Source organism: Bison bison, unplaced genomic scaffold, assembly GCF_000754665.1.
Source record: "Bison bison bison isolate TAMUID 2011002044 unplaced genomic scaffold, Bison_UMD1.0 scf7180017864355, whole genome shotgun sequence".
Lineage (NCBI taxonomy): Eukaryota > Metazoa > Chordata > Mammalia > Artiodactyla > Bovidae > Bison > Bison bison.
In genome coordinates, this window is record NW_011494927.1 from 494,151 (window position 1) to 508,759 (window position 14,609).

The following is a 14,609-nucleotide window of genomic DNA, read 5'->3' on the forward strand; positions in this document are numbered from 1 at the left end:
GTGTTCCCAAGTGGTCAGGAACAGACTCTGAAACTGAGCAGAGTCCTATGGGGCCTTCCTGGGATAGGCCTTCCACCACATCCTCTGCTTTAGCTCCTCTCTGAAGTACCTAAGTAATGGTATTTGATACACATTTCATGAGTTCTTTTGCACAAGTGAAACCTCCCCACCAATTGGAAGGTGTTAACTATCTGATGACCATGAGCACATAGCCCCAGGCCCCCTGAAACCTAAGGACTGATAGTGTTAATCTCTGTTACATCATCCTGTTAACCTCACCATTAGCCAAGCAGAGAGAATTGTGTACAAACTGATCGCATACCTGTGACACCCCTCCCTCTTCTGGCTTTTAAGAGTGCTTTGCTGAAACTCTTCAAGAGTTCAGGCTTTTACAGCATGAGCCACCCTTCTCCTTGCATGGTCCTGCAAAAAACCTTTCTCTGCTCCAAGGTCTTACCTGTCAGTTTGTTTGGCTTCACTGTGCATTGGGTACACAAACTTGGACTAACACAAAATCACAAGTCAATCTCAGAGAAGGGCAATTTCACAAAAATTGTACTTATCGGTCCTTTGTGATGATAGAATCTTTGGCAACTTTCTATCAAGACTATTCAGTTCAATTCAGTCGCTCAGTCGTGTCCGACTCTTTGCAACCCCATGAATCACAGCACGCCAGGCCTCCCTGTCCATCACCAACTTCCAGAGTTCACTCAAACTCATGTCCATAGAGTCTGTGATGCCATTCAGTCATCTCATCCTCTGTCGTCCCCTTCTCCTCCTGCCCCCAATCATTCCCAGCATCAGAGTCTTCCAATGAGTCAACTCTTCTCATGAGGTGGCCAAAGTACTGGAGTTTCAGCTTTAGCATCAGTCCTTCCAAAGAACACCCAGAACTGATCTCCTTTAGAATGGACTGGTTGGATCTCTTTGCAGTCCAAGGGACTCTCAAGAGTCTTCTCCAACACCACACTTCAAAGGCATCAATTCTTCGGTGCTCAGCTTTCTTCACAGTCCAACTCTCACATCCATACATGACCACTGGAAAAACCATAGCCTTGACTAGACGGACCTTTGTTGGCAAAGTAATATCTCTGTTTTTCAATATGCTATCATTTCCTATCAAATACAACTTCCTCCCATCCCATAGCAAACCCAAGAGACCAGGAGGAAGATTTCTGATATGTGGCTGCTTGAGGAGTTTCTTAGCTCCTTTCCACAGCTTTCTAGAAACTCTATAGTCAAATAACGTATTTGGTTCTCAAACCATTCCCAGCTTTATGGCACTCATGATAGTACAGTTTTTCTCTGCCATCTGTAAGGAGAGCATTCCGATGAAAACTTTTGTAAGTTGAAATTGTGTAAAACAAAGAAATAATTACCTTGGGATACATCTTGCTATCAGATGCACAGAATAAATGGAGATAAAGCACAGATGTTCACAGACACAGTTCAAAGTTATGGTAGCTTGATGCTGAGATGCTGAATGTGATTCCTGGGAAAGGATCTTGGTGGCTCTGTTTTTACTCGGGGCATGTGTGCCGCCTCTATTAAAGCGTTAGCCACTCAGTCGTGTCTGACTCTGTGCAACCCCATGGACTGAGGCCTGCCAGACTCCTCTGCCCAAGGAATTCTCCAGGCAAGAATACTGGAGTGGGCAGCCATTCCCTTTTCCAGGGGATCTTCCCAACCCAGGGACTGAACCCAGGCCTTCTGCACTGCAGGCAGATTCTTTACTGTATGAGCCACCCGGGAAGCCCTGTTATTAATGCTCCCTGCAAACAGAATTGAATACTATTTTTAATTTTTACCTTATTTTTTTGGTAAAAGCAAAAAAAAAAAAAGAGGGACTCAAAAGTTGAGAATTATCTTTTATTTGGCAGATTTTCTGAGGACTTTGTTAGGGGAAGCACAATGACTGAAACTGCCCACCCTGGCCAGGCACATAGTAACCATTTGCATGAGGTCCTGGTAAGGAACACGGAACTAATAAGCCACCACCAACCGGAAGACTTCAAGAAAGGTCAAAAGGAGACACCATATATCTGATCACCTCCCAGAATCCTTCTCTCTGGCATCCATCTTGGCTGAACAAGGCATGCACCACCAGGAAGGACTCTGAGTCAGATGATTGGCTAAAGACAACCCGGAAAATAATTCCATCACCATAAAACCCGAGAATGCTAGCCATATAGCAGTGGGAGCCACGTGGCAGTTCTTCTGGATTCCCTTACCTGCTGCTCTCTGTCTGGGTGCCCCTTCCCAATAAAATCTCTTGCTTTGTCAGCACATGTGTCTCCTTGGACAATTCATTTCTGAGTGTTAGACAAGAGCCCAGTTTCGGGCCCTGGAAGGGGCCCCCCTTCCTGCAACAAATGGCGATTCTGGCAGGGACTCTTCTTTGCTGTGACTGACATCCTGACCACTCGGGGTACTCAGGGGCCAACTTGCCCACCAATGGACCAGACCCAGTAGCCACAACTGGGACCCTTTCGTCCCTGGTCTCCTCCTGATGCAGACAACTGGCCAGAGTGCCCCACCCAGTAAGGAACAAGAGATTTTATTGACCTCTCTCCCCTTCCCTCTATCTTTCTTCTCCTTAACCCTTCCTATCCTTCCCCTTTTGTCTAGTCCCCTGGTCCTGGATGCAGGAATCTGGTCGAAGGGCCTCAGCCTGAGCTGAGGATTGGAGACTGATCACCTCCACTTGGCAGAGAATTTGATTTCTGGTTCTGTTCTGGTCTAGTTTCTGGTAGGGCCGAGTTCCAGTCCTCCCTTCTCTGGAGGCCCAGGATAAAGTCCTGTAATGCCTAGGTATCTGCAGGTGTCGGGAGACGTCTGTAAGGCCACCCCTTGTGCTCCACCTGCCTCCTCCTCCCACTTCTTCTTTCAACCTGGCTTCCTTTCCTCCCTTTGAAACCTTTGAAGACCAGAGATATTTTCATTTACTCTGCTAGTACTTGGATCTGTGTCTCTGTGTCTCTATAGGAGGTTTTCTGAGAGACTGTATTCTTATATTTAAGGGACTGTATGATGAGGTCTGCCAGGTCTATATGTGTGTCTTAACTCTGTGTTCTGTGTTGTGATTTTTGATGGCCATTTTGCTTTGTCTGGCCACCATTTGGTTTAGACCTGCCACCATTTTGTTAGAACTTGATTTTCTTTCCCTGTGCCTTGAGACCAGGGCTCTGGTTCTGTTCTCAGGAACACTTAACTAGACCTCATTGACTCCTGAGACTGAGGGAAAATGGGGGAAAGCCTTTAAATTTTTTTTATTTATTCCAACTCTTTTGTATAAACTAGTAAATTTTTTAGGTGGCAAGAATACACAGAAGAACAGTACAAAAAAGATCTTCACAACCAAGATAATCACAATGGTGTGATCATTCACCTAGAGCCAGACATTCTGGATTGTGAAATCAAGTGGGCCTTAGAAAGCATCACTACAAACAAAGCTAGTGGAGGTGATGGAATTCCAGTTAAGCTATTTCAAATCTTGAAAGATGATGCTGTGAAAGTGCTATACTCAATAGGCCAGCAAATTTGGAAAACTCAGCAGTAGCCACAGGACTGGAAAAGATCAGTTTTCATTCCAATCCCAAAGAAAGGCAATGTCAAAGAAAGCTCAAACTACCACACAATTGCACTCATCTCACATGCTAGTAAAGTAATGCTCAAAAATTCTCCAAGCCAGGCTTCAGCAATACGTGAACTGTGAACTTCCAGATGTTCAAGTTGGTTTTAGAAAACGCAGAGGAACCAGAGATCAAATTGCCAACATCTGCTGGATCATGGAAAAAGGAAGAGAGTTTCAGAAAAACATCTATTTCTGCTTTATTGACTATCACAAAGCCTTTGACTGTGTGGATCACAATAAACTGTAGAAAATTCTGAAAGAGATGGGAATACCAGACCACCTAACCTGCCTCTTGAGAAACCTGTATGGAGGTCAGGAAGCAACAGTTAGAACTGGACATGGAACAACAGACTGGTTCCAAACAGGAAAAAGAGTACATCAAGGCTGTATATTGTCACCCTGCTTATTTAACTTATCTGGAGAGGACATCATGAGAAACGCTGGGCTGGAAGAAGCACAAGCTCGAATCAAGATTGCCGGCAGAAATATCAATAACCTCAGATATGCAGATGACACCATCCTTATGGCAGAAAGTGAAGAGGAACTAAAAAGCCTCTTGATGAAAGTGAAAGAGGAGAGTGAAAAAGTTGACTTAAAGCTCATCATTCAGAAAACGAAGATCATGGCATCCGGTGCCATCACTTCATGGGAAATAGATGGGGAAACAGTGGAAACAGTGTCAGACTTTATTTTTTGGGCTCCAAAATCACTACAGATGGTGACTGCAGCCATGAAATTAAAAGACGCTTACTCCTTGGAAGGAAAATTATGACCAACCTGCTGCTACTGCTGCTAAGTCGCTTCAGTCATGTCCGACTCCGTGCGACCCCATAGACGGCAGCCCACCAGGCTCCCCCGTCCCTGGGATTCTCCAGGCAAGAGTACTGGAGTGGGTTGCCATTTCCTTCTCCAATGCATGAAAGTGAAAAGTGAAAGTGAAGTCACTCAGTCGTGTCCGACTCTTCACGACCCCATGGTCTGCAGCCTACCAGGCTCCTCTGTCCATGGGATTTTCCAGGCAAGAGTACTGGAGTCGGGTGCCATTGCCTACTCCAATGACCAACCTAGATAGCATATTGAAAAGCAGAGACATTACTTTGTCAACAAAGGTCCGTCTAGTTAAGGCTATGGTTTCTCCTGTGGTCATGTATGGATGTGAGAGTTGGACTGTATAGAAAGCTGAGTGCCGAAGAATTGATGCTTTTGAAGTGTGGTGTTGGAGAAGACCCTTGAGAGTCCCTTGGACGGCAAGGAGATCCAACCAGTCCATTCTGAAGGAGATCAGCCCTGGGATTTCTTTGGAAGGAATGATGCTAAAGCTGAAACTCCAGTACTTTGGCCACCTCATGCGAAGAGTTGACTCATTGGAAAAGACTTTGATGCTGGGAGGGATTGGGGGCAGGAGGAGAAGGGGACGACAGAGGATGAGATGGCTGGATGGCATCACTGACTTGATGGACGTGAGTCTGAGTGAACTCCAGGAGTTGGGTATGGACAGGGAGGCCTGGCGTGCTGCAATTCATGGGGTCTCAAAGAGTCGGACACGACTGAGTGACTGAACTGAACTGTACTGAACTGAAATGTTATATTGTAATATCTAGTTCATGACTAAGCTTAGAAAATGAAGCTAGATCTTTCATTGGTTCTGTCTAAATATGTCTTTGTATGTCTTCGTCTCTGGATAATATTTTTGAGGTTAATTTGTTAAGAGCTCTATTTAATTGGCTTAAAGAAAAGCAAGTGGTTACAAATCAAATAATTCTAAATTAAACAATAAATTCCAGGTTCATGTGAAGAACTGGGAAATATTCAGTATTAAATACTTGATATTATGTTTGTTTGTTGACCTATCTAGTATAGACATGTCTTAAAGTAATTAATATTAAGTAGAATATTTTCATTGTACCTAGGTTTAATATAAGTTAAATATTATCATATCTGTTACATGTTTGTCAACAAGGAAATTACCTTGAGTGAAGAAACTTCTAAAAATAATGTAAATGAGATATGAGCTTTTAAGATAAATTCTATTAAGAATAATTATCCTTTAGAAATGCCTGTCTAAAATATTCTCTCCAGATTGAGGTAACCTGAATTTCTAAGGGTTGTGCTAAACTAAGTGTTGGAAGTCTACTGAATAGTTAGGTCATTTCCAAATAAAATAAGATTTTGAAATATTTACTACTAAACACTAATTTCCTTTTATAGAAAAACTAAAGAGATTAGGGACTATAAATGAATAATATTGGTGCCATCCCAAAATAAAGCGTCTGTCTACAATGCGGGAGACCTGGGTTCAATCCCTGGGTTGGGAAGATCCCCTGGAGAAGGAAATGGCAATCCACTATTGCCTGGAAAATCCCATGGACAGAGGAGCCTGATAGGCTACAGTCCATGCGGTCGCAAACAGTCAGACACGACTGAGTGACTTCACTTTCGCTTTCACTTTCAAAATGTTCTAAGAAAGCAAAGGTTTTAGAAATTATCACTGGTATTCATGCTCACCAATCTATAAAATGCTAATATAAAAGTTCTTTTGCTAAAAGGAAAGTAGAAAGTGTGTTTTCAGGAAAAAAAAAAAAAGAGTCCTAAAAAGAGTTATGCATGATCAGTCAGTCAGTCAGTCAGTTCAGTCGCTCAGTCGTGTCCGACTCTTAGCAACAACATGGACTGCAGCCTACCAGGCTCCTCTGTCCATGGGATTCTCCAGGCAAGAGTACTGGAGTGGGGTGCCATTGCCTTCTCTGATGCATGATCAGGATTTTCTAAAATTGGATTGCAATTAGTTAGATAAATGGATTTTGTTAGGAATGATACAGCAATAGGAAAACTGGTTAGAGCCAACTAGGTCCAAGATGGCAGAGTTGACTTTCACTAGACCTTGAGCCTCAGTATATACCCACATTGTGACATTTCAACAAGCTAAATGATACACCCATCAACACTGACTAAATCTGACTAAATGTCTGTCACACGAGTGTATGTTCCTTGGTTCTTTGTCTTGTCACAACAAAGATTTGGAGCGACGGACATTAAAACCCTCTGCACGTCACAGCTCTTGGACAAACCGTGCTACAGCTCTTAGGCAAATCAGTGTTACAGCTCTATTTTATTTAGAAGATAGCAGGAGAATCCAAGACTCTAAGAGAAGAGAGTGGAGAAGCTCACAGGGGAGGGAGGGAGAGAGAGAGAGAAAGGGAGAGAGAGAGAGAAAGAGAGAGAGAGAGAGAGAGTGCACGCGCACACACGGGAGAGAGAGAGAGAGAGTCCGTGAGAAAGCGCTTTGGCTCCTCCTTTTATATGTTTTTTCCTCCACCTGGGCCTGCCCTATGCAAATTGGGCTTAGCCGGGAGTACTGTTTGTTCTGCCTGAAGTCTTCACTCTGGTCCTCGAACCTTCCTTTGGCCTTCCTTGTCTTTTAGCCACTGCCATTTTGGACTCCTTTTCCCTATTCTACCTACCTAACAGTTCTAAACCCTTTTAATTGATCTTTTTGACAAAAATTCCTAAATCTAATTCTTTTGAAGTTCCTTTGATCTCCAGCTAACCTTATGGTGCTTCATAGGGCCCCTGAAACATCCCAAAGAGAGATATTAAACTGTGTTTATTTGGTTGGTTAAATTACATGAAAAATACTATCAAATGAGTAATAAATCCTCTCATGTTATAATGTATGGTAAATATTACTAATATAGATATCCTAGAAATTATATGGAATTCTTAACATTTTGGTATGTCCTGGTATTCTAATGGAAAACCTGATGACTTCACAAAACTTAACAAATGGACTGAATGAACCAGCAAATATGTTTGTAACTTTTATGGTTTCTATCTGAAAAATCACGAGTTTGAATCTTATGCTTTCCAGGAGTAGGGAAAATCTTCCTCTCAAACTAATTATGACAATAATTTGGTAAAATTATATGTTATAAACAAAACAATTATATTTTCTCTCTATCTGACTCCTCCAGAAATTGGAAACGCTTAGGTTTCCAATAAGTTTATCAAATGAGTTAAGAAGGTTATCTCACTAACAGGTAGAAAAATCTCAAGGAATTTTTGAGACCTTGAAAAGGGAGGAAGTCACCTAGATTTGTTAGGCAAAATCTGTGATAAGCCTTTGGTGTGAGTTTCCCAGCCCTGTTTTATTTTAAAACTTCAATCTGAGACTCTATAAATGTTTCAGCAAAAAAGTCTATGATCAATTATGGTTATATAAATCATCAGGGAAAAATTAGTGAGAGCAGACCTATTTTTGCAAACAAACCAGCCTTAATTTGGTTATATCTGATAAAAATAAGGGTAATTTTAGGGAGAAAAAATTGTTTCAATAAATGTCAAATACCAGTTTGTTAATGGAGGTCTGCATCTAGTAAGACTCATCTCTTAGATAGTTCTTTGCTATTATGTGATATTAATGTAAAATTTAATTGAATTCTTAAAGAACACCCTAAGTTTGTTTCTGAAGTTTATCTCAGTAATCTATCTTTGGATGAAGAACAGATGCCTCATAACCTGCAACCAGGACTGAAAAACGACATGATTTAAGGGACTGTCTCCAACCTAGATGGAAGAACTTTTTTATCAGGTACTCTTAACTAGCTCATGCACAATGAAACTGAAGGAAAATTGACTCTTAGATTAATTCCCACTTCCAAAGGCCCCTACACTGGACTGGTCTATAGAGAAGACAGCTGACCTGATCTCACCTTAAAATGATCCTCAAACAACACCAGGATGAGAAGACAATGACATCAGAGGTAGACAGCTTGCCCAAGACGCTGGACCTGATTCGTATGATCATTTATAATGTTTTCTTGACTTCTTAGACCTTCGCATATAAATCAAATGCTTTTCTATCCTAGGCCTGATCCTATACTAGTTTTAGAAATCAATCAAATTGTTGGGTTTGTGGCCAATTGCCTGTGTCTAGTTCTGGGTTACCTTGGTAAATTTCTCTACTACAAGGTTCTAACTGATTGGCCCTGAGAAAATCTACTTAAAAAATAAATCATAGCCATATTCAGGTCACTACTGATATTACTAGATGGGATTCCCTCACCGGGAAAATTAATAGTGCCTGCTCTGACTCTGGCCATAATTTGAGTTTTCTTCTATTACTCAAACTCAATCAGAGCAACAAGCAAAGTTTCAAAAAAGGAAAAAATCCCCCACAATTATGGGATGGATTTTTATAGATAATGCCAAGCTATGGTAATTTAGGTTTAAAGTCTCCTCTATGTTGGAAACAATTAAATCATACTAAGGATAATCAGTCTAGTAACACTAGAAAACTGGGCTATGTGACTTATAGACAATGCCAATATACAATTTCCCTGGAAGGTAAAGATTCTACAGAGTAGACTAAGTCAGATGACCTGGGATATACTGGGCTACATCTAACAGAAGGTCTTAAGTCTTACTTGTGACTTTACTAACACTGTTGGCTATATTATTTGTATTTCACTTGTTTTACAAAGTTGCTATTTCTTACACTGCCAAAGGTGTGACTGAGGCCTCTGATAAAATAATATATAGTTCCATATGAGATCTAGAGATCTAGAGTGTAACTCTAGGTATGGGAAGAAGCAATAAGAGGGAATGTTTTTCCTGGGCCAAGAGACTAGCAAGACAGGTAGTCCAGAGAATTTTGGATACTGTTTTATGGCCTAGTCCAGTTACAGCACATTAAGTGGCCTGTCAAAAAAATCTTTGCCAAACCTGAGAATGGACATTCTTAGCACCATGAGATAAGATGGTCATGAAATGCCGCCCTCAAAATCATGGTCATGTTTATGAGCAAAAAGGGGCTCTGCCATCTGAAAACTGACACTTGCCATCTACATCTATAAAGATTAAATCATGGCCACTGCAACTACTGACCTTCAACTCCCCTGAAAGGAGTTGAAATCAGGGTGAAAATCAGGAATGAGGCACTCTAAGCTCTGGGGAAAACCGGCAAAACAAGCATTCAGATAGTTAGATTTTTTCAGGAAAAAATTTTATAAGTCCAAATTCTTGCATCTTCTCATACCTAGAGAAACACTGACATCATTAATGGTGACATCTGCTTTGGCGATTAAAGAAAATTTTACAACTTAAAGTCATAGCTACGGTTCAGACATCCTGGGAAATAACTAGGCGATACTGTGGGTATAATTTCAGATTAGACTTTGTATTGCTAAACACTTCAGTTTTCTGAGTTGTGTCAGGTTTGGATGCCACCATTCTCAAAACAATGTCTCCTGGAAGTCAGTAACTGCAACCTTACTTTTTTATAAAGCCAGGCAACTGGCTACCTGGCTACAAGTCTTCCCAAAGTGCCAGATCCAGACTAGGTTTCATGCCTATTCTTCCAAAAAGAAATGAGATTTATTTTGTCTATTAAAATTCCAGTTATCACTCCTCCAACTACTTCTAACTGGGTCTGTTACACCAAAATGGCAGACCAAGGGATTGAGATTTTAATCATACAAGACTCAGATCTAGGACTTGGAACTCAGGAATACTTCCAATGCAGTGTCTATTCTCCAAGCTGAGGCAGTCCTACGCCCCATTTTGACACAAAGTTATCACAGGCATAGTTGCCTAGTTCTGTAAATTAAAACTGAGCAGGACTCTGCGGGGCTCTGGAGTACAGATCTGTTCTGTGTTCTCCGTTTCTTGTCTGTAGGATATAGGCTTCATTCAACCTCCTTGACCTTTCCTGAGTTCCAAAGTGTGGATTCAAACAATTGCTAATTAGGAAAGGGTGGGGATACAGTCTGAGTGAACTCTGGGAGTTGGTGATGGACAAGGAGGCCTGGCGTGCTGCGATTCATGGGGTCGCAAAGAGTTGGACACGACTGAGCGACTGATCTGATCTGATATGGGGATACAGAAACAAATGATGGTACAGCCTTGAAACAGGGTCCTGGTTCCTACTCAAAAATAATATGCATAACAATGTCTTTGAGTTCTTCTCCAGAACTGGAGCCCCAAACCAGGTGGAGGATGGTAACTTCAGACTAAACACAAGATTCCTGGAGCACAGCTCTGTTGCCTCACCACCAACCAATCAAAGTCACACCGCCTGAAACCCTCACCCCAAATGTTGCCTTCTGTTTCTGGGGACCAGTGATGACCTTCCTGTTAGGTCTCCTGTTTGTCCCCTGTCTATTTCATCTCTGAAAGGAACCAACAGTTTCAAACTATATTGCTGTTATTACAAGGGTGAATACTGGTTTCAGGAGAAAAAATACCTTGACTTAGATCAGGTAGAGAGAGACTTCTGCTTTGCTAGGCAGGCCTACAACCATGCACAGCAGGAAGAAATTACAGAAGAAAGAGACCTCCGCCCCAATTCCCAAGAAGTATCTTGAGTATGAAGTCTCTCAGGGGGGAGTTGTTAGGGGAAGCACACTGACTGAAACCTCCCACCCTGGCCAGGCACCATAGTAACCATTTGCATGAGTTGTTTTACTACAGGGGGTCCTGGTAAGGAACACAGAAGTAATAAGCCACCACCAACTGGAAAAGTTCAGGAAAGATCAAAAGGAGACACCACATATCCGACCACTTTCCAGAATCCTTCACTCTGGCATCCATCTTGGCTGAACAAGATGTGCACCACCAGGAAGGACTCTGAGTCAGATGACTGGCTAAAGACAACCCGGAAACTAATTCCATCACCTTAAAACCCGACACTGCTAAGCCACATAGCAGTGGGAACCACGAGGGCAGTTATCCTGGGTTCCCTTACCTGCTGCTCTCTGTCTGGGTGCCCCTCCCAATAAAATCTCTTGCTTTGTCAGCACATGTGTATCTTCAGACAATTCATTTCCAAGTGTTAGACAAGAGCCCAGTTTCGGGCCCTGAAAGGGGTCCCACATCCTGCAACAACTTGAGCCTAAAAGACTGCCTCTCAGATCATTCTGAGGGACTGCTCCAAAGAGATAAAGGAGGAGCCAGGATAAATAGGAATTTCTGCAACAAAACTCAGGCAGTCGGAACATCAGATTACTTTTAATTGATGAAAACAAATATCTCAAGTTAAGGAATTTAGTGCCTTTCTATAAAATCAATCCTTTGATGTGCACCTTAACTATCTCCAGCTTTCCTCCATCCTAAATGCCCTCATTCAGTTGAGGGCTGGTACAGTGGCTGCTGGCTTGATGGCTACAACATCTTCTGTTTATGCATCTGGCAGGCAACATTTTTCATCCACATCTCTATTGGATTCCTTTCAGTTAGTGAAAACAGGTTGTAGTGAAGGTCTTAAGCAAAACAGCTCTTAGTGGACTTTTGAAAAGCAGGTGGTATCTGTGTTTAAAATTCAACTTATTCAACAAAAGAAACAATTTCCTATAAAACACTGCAAATTAAGAGGAAATATGGAGTATAAAAAGGTAAGGTAATTACATAAACAATGTAGTTAAGAACTGTTTGGCCTTGGGGAAAATGCGACTCACCAGATTTTCAAAATCACTCCTTAGAAAACAGAGTACCAGTAGAGAGTAAGCATATTTTAATTTTTTTTTTTTTTTTTAGGGTAGTAAAAACCTTTTGTGTTGGGAAATAGGTTTCTGTAAAGATAAACTCTCAGCCTCCAGACAGTAGTACACAATAATAAAAGCATTATTGTCCCCATATTGTGAAAGATGTTACAAGCCTGGGAGCTCACTCAAGTTTGCAGATCCCAGAAGTGATAAAGCATGAACTCAAACCAAACTGAACTCAAAGAGGATGCAAATTGCACATGTACTCCCAAGCCCTTCTTCCCCTGAGGCTGTGCATTCCTAAAGCAGGCCTCTAAATAATGCTTATTTTATGCACCTCACACAGTGCTTTACATTCTAACAGCATTCAATAAGTATTTAGAATTCCAGATCTATAAGAACCCGGTATCAGCTAGCAATGTGTTTAAATGCATAGAACAGAAAATTCAACTAATTTGAATAAATAAATAATCGGGGCTTGTTTTTGAGATTAGATAAATACAGGCTCAGATAAATCGAGCTTGTTTTGTTCACAACAATGTTTTGCTCTCAAGAAGGTAGGTGACTGGCTTAGGTTCAGCAGTTCAGACCAGCATATCTGAGGTTCTCTTGGCCTTTTTGAACGCATGTGGGGTTAGCCTACATGGAGTGTTGGCCACAGGCTTCACTTTATAGATAAGAGATGTTGAAGCCCAGAGAGGTTACGTAACCTGTCCAAGATTTCACAGCTAAGTGACCAAGCCAAGGTTTAAACCCAAACTCCCTACACCATGGTCTTCTTTGTTCCTAAGACTTGATCCTCCTGGGACCCTGCTCTCTACCGAAACTAATCCGGTAATGGATTTTGAGTTGATCTTTGGTCATCCGCCTTCTCTCCAGGTTGATAGACTGAGCTTTCAATGGCATACTCCCAAGTAGCGGTAGTAACTGTAAAGACTACAGTCCTGCATCATGCAGAAGGAGGAGAGATGGTTTGGAGGCCAGGGTGAGCAGTGCCACCTCAGTCATATAAAAAGTTGGTGACTCACTTGGGATATCCATCTACTGAACTTCTGGTCAACCTTCTAAACCCAACTGTGCTCTGATGAAGAATTTGTCTTTGTCCAAGAATACCTGACATGGAACTCCTAGAGTCTGGGATTTCCTGAATGGTAGGAATGCCTTTGTTATGCTAATAGGGCAATTCACCAGTGGAACCTAGATAGCTTCAGAATGGGCTAATCACAAGAGTCAAGCCCCATGATTAGAAGGTTGGAGCTTTAGGCCAGCCTAAGCTCCAAGGATGGGAGAGGGGCTGGAGATTACATGAACAATGATGTAATCAGTCATACCTATATAATGGAATGAAATCTCAATAAAAACTCTGAACAATGAAGCCCACTGGAACTTCATGGTTGGTGAACACATCCACATGCCAGTAGGATGAACCTCATGGGGACTGGGCACAGAAGCCCTACACCCCTCTCATACCTCTCCCTATGTGTACCCATTATAATAAAACAGTAATCTTAGGTAAAGTGCCTTGCTAAATTCTATGAGTCTTCTGAGTAAATAATCCCACCTGAGGGAGTTGTGGAAACCCATGAATTCATAGCCAGCCAGTCAGAGGTGCGGGTGAGCTGGGGGCCCCTGGAACTTACAGTTGACATCTGAAGTGAGAATAACTTTGTGGAAGAGTCTGTCCTGAACCTGTGGGGTCTGGGTTATGTCTGGGTAGGTAGTGCCAGAACTGAATTGCAGGTGGTATTAGACAAGTAGGCATGGTTTAGTCACTAAGTCATGTCCAACTCCTGCAACCCCATGGACTGTAGCCCACCAGGCTCCTCTGTCCATAGGATTCTCCAGGCAAGAATTTCCTTATCCAAGGGATCTTCCTGACCCAGGATTCGAACCTGGGTCTCCTGCATTGCAGGCAGATTCATCACTGAGTGAGCTATGAAGGAAGATAAGTAGGAGCAGAAATGAAATATCAGCTCAAACTTATCCCTTCTTAGATGTCTTTCCCTTTCTGGAGAGAATAAATCCTCCCACTTCTGTGCTATCTCAAAATATACTGCATAGTGATGTATTTATGTACTTTTAAATCTCCTCTAACTACATTAGTACCCTGCTTATCTAACTTACATGCAGAGCACATCATGAGAAACGCTGGGCTGGAAGAAGCACAAGCTGGAATCAAGATTGCCGGGAGAAATATCGATAACCTCAGATACGCAGATGACACCACCCTTATGGCAGAAAGTGAAGGGGAACTAAAAAGCCTCCTGATGAAAGTGAAAGAGGAGAGTGAAAAAGTTGGCTTAATGCTCAACATTCAGAAAACGAAGATCATGGCATCTGGTCCCATCACTTCATGGAAAACAGATGGGGAAACAATGGAAACAGTGTCAGACTTTATTTTCTTGGGCTCCAAAATCACTGTAGATGGTGACTGCAGCCATGAAATTAAAAGACGCTTACTCCTTGGAAGAAAAGTTATGACCAGCCTAGATAGCATA